The sequence below is a fragment of the Tachyglossus aculeatus genome, unplaced genomic scaffold, assembly GCF_015852505.1.
Source record: "Tachyglossus aculeatus isolate mTacAcu1 unplaced genomic scaffold, mTacAcu1.pri SUPER_30, whole genome shotgun sequence".
Lineage (NCBI taxonomy): Eukaryota > Metazoa > Chordata > Mammalia > Monotremata > Tachyglossidae > Tachyglossus > Tachyglossus aculeatus.
Genome location: NW_024044837.1, coordinates 6,963,812 through 6,980,035, shown reverse-complemented (window position 1 = coordinate 6,980,035; position 16,224 = coordinate 6,963,812). Strand labels below are relative to the sequence as shown.

Sequence of the window (16,224 nt, the reverse complement as noted above, 5' to 3'; positions counted from 1 at the left end):
CCAAATCAAGATAATGGCTGAGAGAAATTTTACCTTGCTGACTGAATTCATTTTTGTAGGATTCACAGATTATCGACCACTCAGAGTTAAACTTTATCTGGTGTTTCTTGGGGTTTACGTATTACCTTTGGCGGGGAATATTGGAATAATGGTTTTGGTCAACACCAATTCGAGTCTTCAAACCTCCATGTACTATTTTCTCAGTAATTTTCTTTCCTGGACATCAGTTATTCAACAGCCATTGCTCCCAAAATGCTAGTGAACCTTTTAGCATCCAAGTGAAGCATTTTTTGTATGGTTGTGCACTACAGATGTATTTCTTCAGTTGCTTTGCAGTAACCAAATGCCTTATTCTGGTGGCAATGGTACACGATTGCTAAGTGGCTATCAGCAACACATTGCTTTACTCGACACTCATGCCTCAGAGGGTCTGTGATTGTTTTATAGTTGGGGTGTATGCAGGCGGGAGCATCACCTCAATTGTGCATGTTTGCCTCACTTTCAGGTTGCCATTGTGTGGCTCCATCTGACAAATCATTTTTTTGTGGTATTCCCCCATCGTTAGCAATGTCCTGTGCTGACACCCATTTAAATGAGCTCTAGCTTTTTCTTTTATGTGGCTTTATCCAAACAAGCACTTTTATGATCATCTTCACATGTATCTATTCTTATCACTGTCTTGAATATCAATCTTCAGGAGCAAGAAGCAAAACCTCATCCACCTGCTTCCCACCTAGTAGCTGTCACTTCATTCTATGGGACCCTTCTGTTCATGTAATTATGCCCTATTGCTATCTATTCCCTGGACACAGACAAATTTGTTGCTGGGTTTTATACCATAGTCTTTCCCATGTTTTACCCAATTATCTACAGCCTGAGGAATAAAGTTGCAAAAAATGCTGTCAAGAAACTGTTACGGAGAAAATGTTTTTCCAAATGAACATAGTTTTCTTCTTTTTCAAAAGCCTTTAGAAAGGGAGTTTCAAGAAAGCAAATCACAGTGTCATGTATTCTATTGTGGTGAGTGACTTGTGGTGAAGGATTTATTTAACAAGGTGAAATAAAAATTTGAGCAACAATCAAATTTGAACCAAGGTGATTCAAGGGTCCAGGTCATTTTTTTCTTCAAGAGTAGCTTTTTGGTCTTCATTACCTGGATAAGTGCCATAACACTTCCCTTCACTTGATTGAGGAACACACTGCCTGAGAGCAAGAATGTGTTCCTTAAAATGTATTGAATTTCACTGAAATGTTGATAGCACCCTGACTTAGTATTTGATGCTTCAGGATGCAACAAGTATTTCTTAGCCAAACATACCAACGATTTTCCAATCTTTTTACTATTGGTATTACTTTTTAAATAGTATTTATTAAGCACTTACTGTGGGCTAAGTATGGACTAAGTATTATGGGCTTAGTACTACTCTACTAAACACCGAGGTAGATACAATAATCAGGCTGGACACAGTCCCTGTTCCACATAGAACTCACAGTCTTCATCCCCATTTTACAGATGAGATAACTGAGGCACAGAAAAGTGAAATGACATCCCCAAGGTCACAGAGCAGACAAGAGGCGAGGCAGGGATTAGAATACGGATCCTTCTGACTCTCAGGCCTGGACTCTATACCAATAAAATATTCCATATTACAGTTTGTTTTTACCAGCAAATTAAGTAGCCTTATTTATCCCTACCACTTAAGGCTAATCTATACTGTTACTGCCACCTTCTCCATCAACGTCTTTCTCTTCTCTCCACTGTCACCCACCCACTCTCATACAGAGACCCGCTCATAAATCTAGAGACCACTGACACCTCTGATCATACACATATACACAAATGTGAAGAAGTGTGGCTTAGTGGAAATAGCCCAGGCTTGGAAGTCAGAGGATGTGAGTTCTAATCCAGGCTTCACCACTTGTCTGCTGTTTGACCTTGGGCAAGTCAATTCACTTCTCTGGTCCTCAGTTACATCATCTGTAAAATGAGGATTAAGACTGTGAGCCCCATGGAGGACAACCCGATAACTTTGCAATAACCCAGTGCTTAGAACAGTGCTTGGCACATAGTAATCACTTAACAAATACCATAATTTTTATTATTACAACACAAATACAACCATGAACACAGACAAAAACATTAAAATAAGTGAACTGACACTCAGCTACGACCTTAGAGACCAGCATACTCTAAATTACACACCTTGGGATGGGAACGTAGGGCCAAGTCTGTTTTCCAGTGTTGAATCCTGATTTATTCATGCACCTTCTATATTAGAGTGGATTTTATGATCTGCTAAACTGAATTCATTCTTCAGGAGATTCCAGTAGATGATATAATTCAATTTGACTACTGGGGAATCTGTGATGCTCTTTTCCTCCCAAGCTTTAAAAGAGATTTTTTTTAACTCCAAAAACAGAGTCTTAATAGTTCTGTGTTTTTTCAACAGTTTGCATGGCAGCATCATGCATTAGTGTTGATAACAGAGTTTACTGTAAATTGGTAACATTTATTTATATTAATGTCTCTCCTTCTACATTGTAAGCTCATTGTAGGCTAGGCACCTGTCTACCAACTCCTTTATACTGTACTCTCTCAAATGCATAGTACAGTGCTCTGCATATAGTAAGCACTCAATAAATTTCAATGATGATGATGATCAGTTGAACTACTTAATTTCACCCCCTCCATTCTGTATGTCATTCTGTTGCCCAAAAGAGAATTTTCAAAAATATCATTCTGCTTTTATCTCCACTGTTTAAACTCTAGTAGTTACTCACTCCTCTCTGCGGCACCCAGAGACTCCTAAATCATTGGTTTTAAGCCACTAAATTAATTCTGTTCTTCCTACTTATCCTCTCTTCTCCCACTACACCCCAGCTCACACTCTTCACTCCTCTCAAGCTAACCAACTCACATCCAGCCAAGCTGCCAGTATTCCATCGAGCAAGAGAAAGTACACACAGTGGCTTATATCCAATATAATATTTATATATTATAAATATATAAACAGGGTTGACCCTCCTGATTTGCAGCCTGAGGAGCAGGGATGGTCTTGTCTCTCATGCTGCCAACATTTTCCCCATGACATTCCCTCTGCCTGGAACTCCCTCCCACTTCAAATCAGAATGATCATCTTCCTCATTCTTCTCAGGTTCAAAACCCTCTTATATTCACATCTTCTCTAAAGAGACTTTCTCTGTTAATTGCTATTATCCTCAGGTTAAATCACTCCATCTGCTATCTCAACAGTTCTGCATTACCTGAGCACTTTTGAATTCACAATGTAAAAGAGCACTTATGTACAGATCTTCGAGTGCATCACTCTATTTCTTAAGCCCTAACTCATCTACAAATCCAACTGTTCACATTTTAAAAAGTATGACATTTGTTAAGTGCTTATTATGTGTCAAGTCCTGTATTAAGTCCTGGGGTTGAATCAAGATAATTGGGTTAGATACAATCCCTATCCCACGTAGTGCTCACAGTCTCAATCCCCATTTTACATATGAGGTAACTGAGGAACATGGAATTTAAGTGACTTGCCCAAGGCCACACAACAGATGAGTGGAAGAGCCAGGATTAGAATCCAGATCTTCCAACTCTTAGGTCTGTGCTCTACCAGATCATACTGCTTCTCTACAGGCCAAATTGCTTCTTTCCTCCTTTTCTGAAAAAAAGTTTTGGTCTTTATGCAGAGCACTGTCTCCTATCATATATTAGTGATTATACATTCACTTTAATGCAAACAAGGACATACAGACATTTAGCATTGCCATTGCTCTTCCCTAAAGGTTGGGGTTGGACAGTCCCAAAGTTAAAAAGAAGGGAAATCTACAGTATTACCATCAGAGAAGTCTGAGCCCAGGGGACCCAAAAGGCAAGTTAATGATCCAATCTGTGGGTCGCCTGAGTTTCAGGACTGTGTTATGAGCCAGGGAGTTTGTCCCCAAGTGATCCTCAATCCAATATAAAAACATCTTCATTACCCACAGAAACTGCTAAGGCTGAATCCTCCCAGCAACAGGCGTTTAATCATTCTGGACTTTGCATGATTAAAGACAGCGAGTATTTCTTTGCCATTCTAACACCCTCATCTGACATGGGAAGTCTATCAGCGTGAAAGATTTGAGGGAAGAATATTCGGCTCTCCATTTACTGGCTAGGTCTCTGCAGGCAAGTGAAGTGGAGAGTCGAACTAGATCTAGTGATTCTGATTAGAATTGATGGGAAAAATTCCTCTATTATGAAAGTAAGTGGCTATATTTATTTTTTTACTTGTAGAGTAGAATTGCAAGACAAAAATCAAAGCTACTAAACAGATGAGGACATTTTGAGTGATATTAGTATGTGGTTATATTAACATATATCTGGCTATTTGGACTTTCAAATGCAAGTTTACACCACCTAAAAAGTTAGAGCAATGAATTCCATCAGGTGGTTTCTCAGTGAATAAGGGAGCGCTATGCCATAAACTTCCTAGCTTGGAGCACAGTGGAAAAGAGGCTTTTCTAAATTTTGTTCCTTTCCTTACAACCCATTCCTAGCTGAATCTCAGCAGTGGAAGCCCAGTGAGTGAGTGGCTGGTCCCAGAATGCAGTTCCCTACCTGGACTCTACAGCTCTTTGGAGCCATTCTGAACATCACCAGTTCCACAGTGCACAATGGAGAAGCATGGTCTAAGACATCTGATGTTTTTTAAATGGAGGAAGGTGGAAGAGTCTGATTTACAAGTAAAAATTGTTGAGATCACAGCCAATTTTTCAAGAATAAAGTTAGTCAATTTACCAGTCAGTTAACAGGACATATAATGATAACAGTGGTATTAGGCGCTTTCTATATACCAGACACTGTACTAAGCGCTGGGAAGTCTATCAGTCCCTGTCCCACATGGAGCTCACAGTTTTAATTCCCATTTTACAGATGAGGAAACTGAGGAGATGAAGTGACTTATCCAAGGTCACATAGCATACAAGTGACATAGCCGGGATTAGAAGCCAGATCCTTTTGACTCCCAGGCCCATGCTAAATCCACTAGGCCATGCTGCTTCCCTACATACTGAGCACTCCCTCAATGGAAAGTACTGTGCTTTCTCTGCCCTCCCAGAGGAAGAACTGCAAATTCTTCAAATACGATTTATTCATTTTAGTCTACTCAAACTGCCAAATTTTCTCCTCGAGGCTTTATATTACAACTCAGCTTCTTGGGGGTCCCTTAAAACAAAGGTATTTTTAGGGTGGTAAAACTTTGGTTCTTTTTGCTTTCTGCCATCGATACACAGCAGAAAGCAAAATATATTAATGAGGCCAGAAGATGATTTAAATAATAATAATAAAAATGATAATAATGACGACAGTAATAATTTCTGCCCTCTGTACTTGAGACAACTGGGCTGACTAATAGGGATGTCATAAGGACTTAGAGAAAGGAGAATTCATATCTGTCCCTCTTATGTTCAGCATAAGAAATCCAGGGGTGGGCCTGGGCGTCAGGCGACCTGGGTTCTAAACCTAGCTCTGCCCCTTACCTGCTGTGTGATCTTGGGAAAGTCACTTCTCTGTGACTTAGTTTCCTTATCTGTAAAACTGGAGATTCAATATCTGTTCTCCCTCTTTGAGCCCTATGTGGGACCTGATTATCTTGCATCCACTGCAGTGCTTAGTACAGTGTTTGTCACATAGTAAGTGCTTAACAAATAGTATTATTATTATTGTGTGGACAGTCAAGGGGCACCATTTAACACCATGGCTGGCATGTGTTTGGAGCAGGGGGGAAGACACACACTCCTGGAGTGTCTCCAGAATGCTGATTCCTATTGCTCTGTCCCCCAGTTGATCTTTCTTCTATGTATCGAGAGATCAACATTATCAAAGGTCAGAGTAGGCAGCAGGACATGTGGCTTCTGTCATTGGAATGGCCACCTCTTTATAATCGAGAATTAATTGGGAAGAGATTGGGCATAGGAGTGGTTGCTTTCTCCTCCATATTTCTGAAACTACTCCAAAATGGAGAGTAGGACTCATTATAGAAAAATAGGATTTGTTTTCATGGCCACAAAATAACTTTGTTTTCTGATTCAGGTTTCTTTCAAACTCCTCATCCTGAGGTTGGATAGCTGCATAGGATATGGTTATGAGTCGTCTCAATTGTTTTACCCTTTAGTTTCCGAACTAGGAAAGAGGTGTTTTGAGTAAGCCCACAGGCTATGGATCACAATCCATAGCAACAGTAGTAGCAGCTGGAAAACAAATCAAACAAAACCAAAAAATACATCTGGAAGGAATTTAGGTAAGTTCTCTGGGCTGACTGTATTAGCGGAGGCTAGGGGCTAAGCACTCTCTCAGTGAATATCTTCCTCTCTTTTACTGGGATGTAATTGAATAAAGTCATTGTCACAAAGAAGAAGATTGATATCTTTTATTAACCCAGCCTTTCAAATGACGAAGTAGGATTCACTTGGATAATGAAGTTAATGCACTTCTGTACCGTGCCATTTCCCTAATCCAAAATTTACTCTGTCTGTCTCCCCCTCCAGATTGTAAGTGCTTTGTGGGCATGAGTAATAATAATAATGATAATAATAATAATGGCATTTGTTAAGCACTTACTTTGTGCCAGGCACTGTACTAAGTGCTGGAGTGGATTTAAGCAAATTGGGTTGGACACAGTCCCTTTATGGGGTTCACAGTCTTCATCCCCATTTTACAGATGAGGTACCTGAGGCAGAGAGAAGTGAAGTTACTTACCCAAGGCCACATAGACAAGGAGTGGAGCCAGGATTAACACTTATAACCTTCAGACTCCCAGGCTCATTCTCTATCCACTACCCCATACTCTCCTCTATCATGTCTACCAACTATTCTACCAAATATTGTATTGTATTGCACTCTTCCAAGTACAACTTACCATTGATTGATTGATTCAATGATGGGCCAGGAAAGTGTCTTTTACTCCTATTGTACTCTCCAAAGTCCTTAGTTCAGTACATGGCAGTCAAGAGGCATTTAATAAATACCATTACTACTACAATCCCTGTAACTAGAGCACGGAAGGCCTCGGTTCAAATCTCAGCTCTGTTACCTTTTCTGTGACCTACTCACTTATCATCTCTGGGCCAAAGTTTCCTCATATGTAAAATGGGGATTAGGCTGAATCCCGTGGGGCAGCCTCTATGTCCCATTTTATTATTTTCTATCTACCTTAGCACTTACACAGTGCTTAGCACATAAGTGTTTCACAAATACCCCAATTATTGCTCTCTTTCATAGTTTAATAAATGTTTAATAAATGATATGATCTATTATTGTTGACATCATTTTGCTTTCTATTTAAAAGGAAAATCCATTTGAAAATCTGAATACATGGCTGGAAGCAACAACACATCAGTGATTGAGTTCCTGCTTGTGGGCCTGACAGATCGTCCAGAATTGCAGATGCCTCTCTTTGCCCTGTTCTTGATCATTGATCTGGTCACTATGATAGGAAATGTGTGTATGATCCTATTAATCCAGATTGATGTCACCCTTCACACTCCCATGTACTTCTTTCTGTGTAACCTCGCACTCTGTGATATCTGCTACTCGACTGTCCTGGCCCCTAAAATGCTGATTAATTTCCTTTTGGAACCGAAGTCCAGCTCATTTATTGGCTGTGTCTTTCAGAGTTTCTTTTTTGCCATTTAGATTACTACTGAGGGCCTCCTCCTGGCTATCATGGCATATGACTGCTATACAGCGATTGTCAACCCCCTATTGTATACAGCTATCATTACCCCAAAGATCTGCCTTCAGCTAGTGCTTGCATGCTACCTGGGAGGTCTTGCCAATTCGTTGACACGCATAATTGGATTATTGAGGTTGGATTTTTGTGGACCTAATGTCGTCAATCATTTCTTCTGTGATATGCCCCGTCTCCTGAAACTCTCCTGTTCTGACTCCCGCACCAATGAGCGTCTGCTTTTGACCTTCTCTGGAGTGATTGCAGCAATCACCTTAATTATCATCGTGATCTCTTATGTCCAAATTGTCACCACCATCCTCAGGATAGGCTCAGTCAAGGGGAGATACAAAACCTTCTCCACTTGCACCTCCCACCTGACAGCTGTGATCTTGTTCTATGGCTCTCTGTCATTCAGCTACATTCAGCCCAGTTCCCAGTATTCCCTGGAGCAAGAGAAAGTATCTGCAGTGGTTTATACCCTGGTCATCCCCATGCTAAACCCCCTGATTTACAGCCTGAGGAACAAGGATGTGAAGGAGGCTTTGAAAAGGTCAATAAAGTGGAAAAATTGCCACCAATAATTACATCAAAACCTCCTTTAAGCAACGCCTGTAGTCCCTGTCCCACCCAGAAGTCACAGTCTAAATAGGAGGGAGAACAGGTATTGGATTGCCTTTATATAGATGAGGAAAATGAGGCACAGATTGGTTGAGTCTTCCCCCAGTTTACACAGTGGTAAATGGCAGAGCTGGGATTAGAGCTTTGTCCTCTGACTCCCTGGCCTGTGTTCATTTTACTAGACTGCACTGATTCTCTAGTGAACAATTAATGGGCAACAATGAACAATAAATGAATAAGAATAGTAACACAGATGTTCATAGTAGGGAGGCAAAAATAAATCATAGAAGAGCTCTAGGGTAAAATATTTTCTGTGAAAACAAGGGTATATAAAGTACAAATTAATGGGTGAACATCTCCAAGATATTAAATTCAACATGTTTCAGGTGATTTAATGTGAAAACTCTAAACTGTAAGGTCCTCCTCCAGATTGAAAACTCCTTGTTGGCAGGGAATATATCTACTAACTCTGTTGCATTGTACTTTTCCAAGCACTTTGTAAAATGTTGTGCACACACTAAGTGCTCAATGCATAACACTGATTGATTGACTGATGTCCATAACAAAATTTTCTCCCAATGTTTCTCCTTTATGATCGCTCTGCTCTCTATTACATATTTGGGATGTTAGGAATAAGGTTAGTGTCTTAGAATCAAGATACTGTTATTTCCTATTAGCTATGGCTCTTTCTGTAACTTTATCTTTAATTATGCTGAGAACACTTGTCCAACTTTGTGCCAAAAAGGAATTGGGTGGCCACCCTCTACATGGTGTAACCCTAATTTCCCAAATACCTCACTGCACCAAAGGCAGAATTTATGTCAGGGCTGATGGCCCTTCTTGGAGCAGGCCAGGAGAATTTGCACTTTACAAGGCCACTGATGGAGCTCAGGGGTTGGAGGGCTTTATGATGGATGAATCCGTTGGGAAATGGCTCCAAACTGTCCAACGAGCACATTTGAACCTTACACCAAATCAAATGTTTGGTGTAACATTCATAACTTCCCTCTCCACTACACTATCCTTCCCTCCCTTTTTTCCCTCATTCCCTCCCCTTCACTTCTCTGTCTCTCCCTTTCTCTCTCCCTACCATTCGTTCCTTCAGTTCTATTCTTCCTTCTTGCATCAGGACTGCTTGGCTATGGGAGAAGCTTCAGGTTTCTTGAAATTATAGGCAAGAAGCAATAACAGAAAGCAACAGGCAAGGTACAGAATCATACAGTTGTGAGTAAGCTTCTTCCTTAGATTGGAAGTTGAGAGCAGAGATAACGTGTTTTATTTCCTTTTCATAGTTGTATGCTCAATAAATACCTTTTGATACTTTTCAGACTGATGCCAGACTTCATTTTCACTCCTGTAAAGAATGCACTGTAGGTTTCAGCTGTTTGAATTCATTTTTGAAACAGGCAGGAACATAAGAAATAGGGAGATCCCTACTGGGATCCAATAGCTTTGGAATGAAGGTCCCAGGCCTGGGAGTCAGAGAACCTGAGTCTAATCCCGGCTCCCCACTTACTTCCTGTGCAATGTTAGGCAAGTCACTTAACTTCCCTGAACCTCAGTTTCCTCATCTATAAAATGGAGATTAAATAACTGTTCCTTCTCCTACTTTAACTGTATGCCCTAGGAGACACAGGAACTATGATCTGATTGTGTTGTATCCACTCCAGAGCTTAGTACAGTGCTTGACACAGAGTAAACACTTAAAAAGTACCCCAATTATTGTTATTATTATTATTTTTTTTAATTATTATTATTAGAGAAAAGTGTCCAGGGTGGTGGTGCAGGTAGGGGGTCGGATGGAGAGAATGCATTTGGAATACTGTGCAGAAATCCAGAAAATCTCAAACTCCAGAACTCTGAATGTAGTTACACACTTCCATGTGGGCTGGGCTAAAATGCTGTAGCTTGACAGGAAAGAGGACACATAGGTAAATTTTAAGTGTCCTAGAGCAGCTAAATTTGCTCTTTTGGGCGATAACACTCAAACTCTGATTCACCCCAAGACTGAATCCGTGGTGAGCCCTTTATTAGACTCCGTATCCCAGCAGAGGCCCCTTGTGGCCCAAGGCTCCATGTGGCTCTGTATTGACTTAACTGTCTCTGTGCAGTGCACAAACACATAGGAGAAACCAGTGTGATTTTCAGAAAAGGAATTCTATTCAGACTGATATGGGTGATTCTGGAGGTGGAGGGGTCCCAACTTCTTTTGGAATCCTCAAAAGGAACCAAAATATATTTTTAAAATTCTGTCAAGGATATGGTTGAAGAGGGAAAGAAAGGGACACAATCAGGGAGGTAAGGGTAGCAATAGTCAACAAGTAATAGTATTTATTGAGAGCCTGCTGTGTGTAGAGTGCTACATTAAGCATGGGGAATAGAACAGAGGAGTTTGAAGACAGGATCCCTACCCTCAGGGTGCTTAAAGTCTAATGAGGGAGCACATTCATAGAAGGAAGGGCCATGGTGAGAGCAGGAAAAGAAGGGAGGAAAGCAGTCTGTTCTGGGCGTGGAATAGGCAGGCTTCCTTTCCTTCAGGTCCCACCCACTGCTTCCACACTTTCTCCACCCCTGGGAAAGTGAAGTAGAAGGCAGAAGGGGAGCAGGAATAAGAGTAAGAGTGGAGCAGGGAGACAACCAAATTCATTAATTCATTCAATCATATTTATTGAGCGTTTACTGTATGCCAAGCACTGTATTAAGTTCTTGGAAAGTACAATTCATCAACAAATAGAGAAAATCCCTACCCAACAATGGGCTCACAATCTAGAAGGGGGGAGACAGACATCAAAACAAGTAAACAGGCATCAATAGCATTAATAGAAATGAATAGAATTATATATATATGCACATAATTAATAAAATAAATAGAATAATAAATATGTACATATATGCACACGTGTTGTGGGAAGGGGAGGAGGGTAGAACAAAGGGATGTAGTCGGGACAATTGGGAGGAGAGGTGGAGCAGAGAAAAAGGGGGGGCTTAGTCTGGGAAGGCCTCCTGGAGGAGGTGAGCTTTCAGTAGGGCTTTGAGGTGTGTGTGCTTCTTTGGCGGATGTAAGGAGGGAGGGCATTCCAGGCCTGAAGTAGGATGTGGGCCAGGGGTCGATGACAGGACAGACGAGAACTAGCCACAGTGAGAAGGTTAGCACCAGAAGAGTGGAGTGTCTGGGCTGGGCTGTAGAAGGAGAGAAGGGAGTTAAGGTAGGAGGGGGCAAGGTGATCCTCAAAGTTCCAGAAACCCACTTCTTGACCCATCCAGGGACAGCGGGGCAGCATGGCATGGAGGATACAGCACAGTCTTGGGACTCAGAAGGTAATGGGTTCTAATCCTGGTTTTGTCACTTGTCTGCTGTGAGTCTTTGGGCAAGTCACTTCACTTCTCTGGGTCTCAGTTGCCTCAACTGTAAAATGAAGATTGAAACTATGAGCCCCATGTGGGACAGGGACAATTTCCAACCCAATTTGCTTTGTATACTACCCCAGCACTTTGTACAACGGCTGACACATAGTAATGACTTAACAAACACTATTATTATTATTATTATTATCATTGTTATTATTATTATTATTATTATTATTATTATTTTTATTATTATTGGATCACAAGGCCATGTGCGACTTCCCACAAAGTCAACATGGCAAACTTCCAGGGGAGTCTCTTGAAGCTTTCCGGGATGACTTGGGGTGGTTCGGGAAGCTTTGGACCACACACAGATCTTCCGAAGCACAGGGCCAGATGAATGAGACGGGGTTATTCAATAATTCTTGCATTCATTCATTCGAATTTACTGAGTACTTACCGTGTGCAGAGCATTGTACTAAGACCTTAGAAAGTACAATACAGTAATAAAGAGATACAATCCCTGCCCACAAGGGACAGGAAAGGCTGAGCATTTCATCGTAATAATAATTAAAAGAATATCACCTTGTATTTGCATAGATCTTTCATTTTTCCAAAGTGCTTTCACATCAAGCATACCATTTTGTCTATGAAAGACATCTAAGGTAGGGAGAGGTAGCTATCATTATTATTATTATTAACATTTTAGAGATGAAGAAAGTGAGGCATCGAGAGGTTGTGACTTTCCCAAGGCCACTCAACAGGCTAGTGGCAGAGCTGGAACTAATTCTTGTGTGTTCTGGTTCCCAGACTCATGGTCTTCCCACTCTTCGAAAACTTCCAGTGGTCGCCCATTTTTTCCTCATTAAGCAAAATCTCCTTATCACGGGTCATAAGGCACTTAATCAGCTCGACCATGCCCTATCTAACCTAACTCAATTCCTACTACAACCCAACCCGGGCACTTCGTTCCTCAAATGTCAACCTACTTACTGTTCCTGATCTTATCTCTCTCACCACTGACCCCTTGCCCTTCTCCTCCCACTTGCTTGGAAATTCCTTCCTCTTGATATTTGACAGATCACCACTCTCCCCATCTTTACAGCCCTCCTACAATCATATCTCCTCCAAGAAGTCTTCCCTGACTAACCTCTCATTTCCCCACCCCGGTCACCCAAACGCCTACGTTGGCTATGCACTTAGGTCTGTACACTTTAAGCATTTTGATATGCACTCTATCTTCAGCTCCAGAGCACTTATGTCCATATTCTTATACTCTGCTGTTTCCCCTTTCTATAATTTATTTTAATATCTGTCCATGCCACTATATTGTAAGCTCCTTGAGGGCAGGGATCATATCTCCTAACTCTATCAAATTCTACTCTCCCAAGAGCTCAATAAATGCCATTGATTGATGGACATAGTACAATCAAGGTTGCTTACAGAATAGACTTGAACTTGCAGCCCCACTTCAGATAAAATCCATTTTTTATTTGGCTCTCCATGTTACGATTTATGTCATTTTATCATTGATGAAATAGATTTCTTGAAGGTGCACCAGATTGGGACTGATGTAAAACCTTTTTCTAGGAATAGGAAATGAATCACTAAAATAAGAAAGGAAAATAACAAACCACCAGAGCATTTCCACACTCCAGAGAGGACACATCAATCAATCAATCAGTAGTATTTATTGAACACTTACTGTGTGCAGAGCACTGTACTAAGCGCTTGGGAAGTACAAGTTGGCAACATATAGAGACGGTCCCTACCCAACAGTGGGCTCACAGTCTAGAAGGGGGAGACAGAGAACAAAACAAAACATATTCACAAAATAAAATAAATAGAATAGATATGTACAAGTAAAATGAATGGAGTAATAAATACGTACAAAACATATATACATATATACAGGTGGTGTGGGGAAGGGAAGGAGGCAAGGCGGGGGGGATGGAGAGGGGAAGGAGGGGGAGAGGAAAGAGGGGGCTCAGTATGGGAAGGCCTCCTGGAGGAGGTGAGCTCTCAGTAGGGCCTTGAAGGGAGGGAGAGAGCTAACTTGGCAGATGTGGGGAGGGAGGTCATTCCAGGCCAGGGGGGATAAGGGGATGACACATGTCATCAGAAGTCCCAGAAGACATTTTATTGAATTGGATTCAGGTTCTGAGCTAGGATTCAGAGCTAGGAAGGTCTTAAGGGACTGTGTCCCCAAATGTCATTACATCCAATATTAAGAGAACCTATGGAGTCAATTCATGGCAGAATTGTCTGTCCCATTAAGGGGCTATCCATACAAGGCTCAGAATCTAAGGATTTATGCATTTTGGAAATTATTGTCTGTTTTGGGTGTTATTCTTACATTGCATATTTACTGCCCTATTTGGGCTATTTAAATGTGAAATGAACTTTCTAGAATTTAATTTTCCAATTTTGCTCCAAACTAAATAATAGACTAAAGTGCAATGAAAGAAGTTGTGATGCTCACTGGCTTTAACGCTCAATACAGGATGGTACCCAAGGACCATCTTGCAGATATGTCCTATAGTTACTTTATATGAGAGTGATTTTATTGTATGAGTTATTCTGATAATCAGACACTGATGCAACTTTTTAAAAAATGATTTATTCAGACAAATGTGCTGTTATTATGCAAGTTACTGAAATTTGTACTATTTTTGGTATTCGGCAATTTTTAGCAGCAAGTGCCTGAGACATTGTAAGAAACCAACCACATGCTTAATGAGTTTATATATTTGTAGGTTCTTTTGAAAAAAATATAACCATAGAGCAAGAAAAATATTTTGCTCTATGCATACAAAAGACACATTTACATTTTTCAAATTCATTATTATGTTTCTGTAGTTGACCACAGGACAATAACTACTGACTGAAGATATGCTCAATTGAGAGATTTCTGATTATATCTTGCCAGTTGTTACATCGCTTAGTACAGTGCTCTGCACATAGTAAGCGCTCAATAAATACGATTGATGATGATGATGATGATGATGAAAAGATGATGCATTTCAAATATTTTACTATTTTAATAGCTATTAAAATGCAAATATTTCAGTGTTTTGATAAAACATGGCTCTATGCTTACACTTCACTTACTTGGAGCCTTTATGAGAACTAGGTGATTTGCTATGCCAGCACTCATCATTTTTGGGGGGTTTCAATTTTTCTTCAATCTAAATAGCTTTATGCTAAAGGGGAAAGAAAGATTTTGGAGGTTGCTTTAAAATCAATTGCCTTCTGTTTTCTCAAAGTACAATCTTATTTATTGAACAGAGATTTTCTTAGAGGCCTACAGGTCAATGTTTTTAAGCACTTGATATCCACCTCATCCTCAGGCCCTTATCACATGTTCATACTCATTTCATATTCATAATGTATTTTAACATCTGTCTCTCCCTCTAGACTGTAAGTTCCTTGTGATCAGTGTGTGTCTACCAACTCTGTTGCATTGTACTATCCCAAGTGCTTATTACGGTACTTTGGGCATGGTAAATACTTAATAAATACCATTCACTGATTGACTTATTCTAGACCTCTACAGTTCCATCAAGTTCTAAAGCTCTGAAGACCTCTGACCACTTATCCACAATGCTCCTTCACTTGCCTGCTAAACTGCTAAAAATATTGTACTTTTTTTTAAGGTTTAGAGTGTTCAGATCAGAAACTGGAGAGATTGTGTAAGTCTGATTCTAAATGGAGAAGGAAGAAACAATTTTAGAAATAAAATTTATTTTATAATTTATGAATAGAGATCTGAATTTGAGTGGAAATCAGCAATCATTAGGGCTTAGCATTTTATAACTTTTTTCTAAAGTCATAACAAAGTTACAAAGTTGTAACAAAGTTACAAGAAAGAAATGTGTAAAGGTCACAGTTAATCAGAGCCATTTGTTTATGATGCTCCAAAGTGTATAACCCAACGCTTGGCACCCTTGAGTCAATGTTGAGAAAAATATCCCAACCTCTAAGGCTTTTTGATTGTCAGGATGCACCTCTGAAGCAGGCAAACCCAGAAAGTTATGTATTTCTCATCCCCGGAGATCTTTAGGAAAAGAATAGATCATCTGATCTGGATGGTTAATTCATTAAGAGAAGCAGTGTGGGTCAGAGGAAACAGCATAGACTTGGGAGCCAGAGGTCATGGGTTCTAATCCCGGCTTCACCGCTTGTCAGCTGTGTGACTTTGGGCAAGTCACTTCACTTCTCTGTGCCTCAGTTACCTCATCTGTAAAATGAGGATTAAGACTGTTAACCCCTTGTGGGACAACCTGATCACCTTGTATCCCCCAGCACTCAGAACAGTGCTTCGCACATAGTAAGAGCATAACACATGTCATTATTATTATTATTATTATTATTCGTCTTTTTGGAGCCCTTCACCAGCTAATTGCTAATCACCCTGTTTTATACTTCCCTATCACGTCAGTCCTTCTGCACCATCCAAGCCCTTAAGGACATATCAGAGTATTTATATATTCATGTACATGGCTTAGTGGAAAGAGCACGGCCTTGGGAGTCAGAGGTC

At 40.4% G+C, this 16,224-nt stretch overlaps 1 pseudogene; it reads left to right on the top strand.

Annotated features, from left to right (window-relative positions):
- Positions 1-7,363: 7,363 nt before the first annotated feature.
- LOC119921830 lies at positions 7,364-8,302 on the top strand (annotated as a pseudogene).
- Positions 8,303-16,224: the final 7,922 nt, after the last annotated feature.